This window comes from Mesoplodon mirus (genome assembly GCF_964341445.2).
Source record: "Mesoplodon mirus genome assembly, chromosome: 4".
Lineage (NCBI taxonomy): Eukaryota > Metazoa > Chordata > Mammalia > Artiodactyla > Ziphiidae > Mesoplodon > Mesoplodon mirus.
In genome coordinates this window covers 24465805-24468244 of record NC_138979.1, presented here as the reverse complement: position 1 = coordinate 24468244, position 2440 = coordinate 24465805, and the positions used below count along the sequence as shown (strand labels likewise).

Genomic DNA, 2440 nt, shown 5'->3' with positions numbered 1-2440 from the left:
ATATGTCAATCCCAATCTCCCAATTCATCTTAAAGAAACAAAGAATGGACATGTGGTATACTTCATTCAGTGCCCACCTCCTTCCTTTATTTCATTAGCAAACAGATTACATGCAAGTATATCTAGGGTAGAAACCTCACTTCCTAAAACTTAGAGTTAAAAGTCGATAACTTACTATTTATTAACCACCTACACGTTTGCAATATATAATAGATGATTCTTAGAGGGTAAAACACAAATACTCTATAAAAGTGCTGAAAACACTATTACGAAGAGACTTCGGCGTTGCCCTCCAGCGCGCGTGATGAAAACCGAGCCGGAGTGGGAGGCGGCGTGGCTGCAGCGCCGCGGGGAGGGCGCCTCAGGTCGCCTTCTGCAGCCGCGTCTCCGTCAGTTCCCGTTGCCGTCACGGGGGCGCCGAGCGGCTCCAGTCCTGGGCCGGGGCGGAAGCTGCGGTCCCGCCTCAGCGCCCGGAGGACACGCGGGAGGGAGAATGAGCCAGAGGGCCACGCAGGCGCGTCTGTTTGCCGCGGGAGGATGTGGTGGCACAGTGGGAGGTATTCTGACATGTCCACTGGAAGTTGTAAAAACACGGCTGCAGGGCTTCCCTGGTGGCGCAGTGGTTGAGAGTCCGCCTGCCAATGCAGGGGACACGGGTTCGAGCCCCGGTCTGGGAAGATCCCACATGCCGCGGAGTGGCTGGGCCCGTGAGCCATGGCCGCAGGGCCTGTGCGTCTGGAGCCTGTGCTCCGCAACGGGAGAGGCCACAACAGTGAGAGGCCCGCGTACCGCAAAAAAAACCAAACCAAAACAAAACAAAACACAGCTGCAGTCATCTTCTGTGACACTTCACATCTCTGAAGTTCAGCTGAACACCATGGCTGGAGCCAGTGTCCATCGAGTAGTGTCTCCCGGACCTCTCCGTTGTCTAAAGGTGATCTTGGAAAAAGAAGGGCCTCGTTCTCTGTTTAGAGGATTAGGCCGCAATTTGCTGGGGGTGGCCCCTTCCAGTACTTCGCTGCTTATTCAAACTGCACGGAAGATTTGAATGGTTTATTTGATCCTGATTCTACCCAGGTACACGATTTCAGCTGCAATGGCAGGCATTTACTGCACATTTCTCCCGAGAAAAGAGTGAGATTGTGTCATCTCATGCTCCCCCTCTGCAGGTCACTTCCTGTAGAAATATGGACTGACTTACACCTCGTTTTACCGCAATCACAGCGACCAACCCCATTTGGCTGATAAAGACTCGGTGACAGCTTGATGCAAGGAGCTGTGGGGAAAAGCGAATGGGCACTTTTGAGTGTGTCTGTAAAGTGTATCAGACAGATGGACTTAGAGGATTTTATAGGGGCATGTCTGCTTCATGTGCTGGCATATCAGAGACTGTTATCCATTTTGTTATTTATGAAAGTATTAAGTAAAAACTACTGGAATATAAGGTTGCTTCTATGATGGAGAATGAAGAAGAGTCTGTAAAAGAAGCATCAGATTTTGTGGGAATGATGCTAGCTGCCGTCACCTCAAAAATGTGTGCCACACTATAGCATATCCACATGAAGCTGTAAGAACAAGACTGCGTGAAGAGGGAAAAAAATTAGATCCTTTTTTCAGACACTGCTTTTGCTTGTTCAAGAAGAAGGCTACGGGTCTGTCTCTTTTTGTGTGTGTGTGTGTGTGTGGTACGCGGGCCTCTCACTGCTGTGGCCTCTCCCGTCGCGGAGCAGAGGCTCCAGACGCACAGGCTCAGCGGCCATGACTCACGGGCCCAGCCGCTCCACGGCATGTGGGACCCTCCTGGACCGGGGCACGAACCCGTGTCCCCTGCATCGGCAGGCGGACTCTCAACCACTGTGCCACCAGGGTCTCTTTACTGTGGTCTGACAGCTCATCTGGTGAGACAGATTCCAAACACAGCCATTATGATGGTCACCTATGAATTAGTGGTCTACCTGCTCAACGGATAACCACCAGGCTGCTGCTATAAAGGGGGAAGACCAAAAGATACAGTGGACCATGGAGTACCGAAGCCAGCTTGGCGGACAGAAGGAAAATAGTGTGGGAACACGGAACTATACCTAAGTGGAAGTTTGGTTGTAGGAATTAAAGTAATCATAAACACATTACTTAGTCTTTTAGTAATGTGAAAAAAACCCCTGGCTGCCTCCAAGAGAAAGCCTTTAGAAGCGCTCCTTCTTCAAAATTGCCATTTTCTCTGCCATGTCCACAGGACACAGTTGGCATTTTGTTGATTTATGGCAATCAGAGTATAGTGTTTATTCCATGAGCACTTTTCCAGTCTTCTAGACAAAGCCATCTGTAACTATATACTATACTATAACTCTCCAAAGATGGTATTGACAGTCATAAATTTCTAACTTCTGTATAATTCCTATAAAATTGAAAAATAACAATGATAATAGTATTTTTACATTTC

At 48.8% G+C, this 2440-nt stretch overlaps 1 pseudogene across 1 annotated transcript; it reads left to right on the top strand.

Annotated features, from left to right (window-relative positions):
• Nucleotides 1–415: 415 nt before the first annotated feature.
• On the top strand, nt 416–1970 carry LOC309802050 (solute carrier family 25 member 36-like; annotated as a pseudogene). The gene is made up of 3 exons: nt 416–601; nt 833–1666; nt 1867–1970. The product of its transcript is annotated as a solute carrier family 25 member 36-like (transcript).
• Nucleotides 1971–2440: the final 470 nt, after the last annotated feature.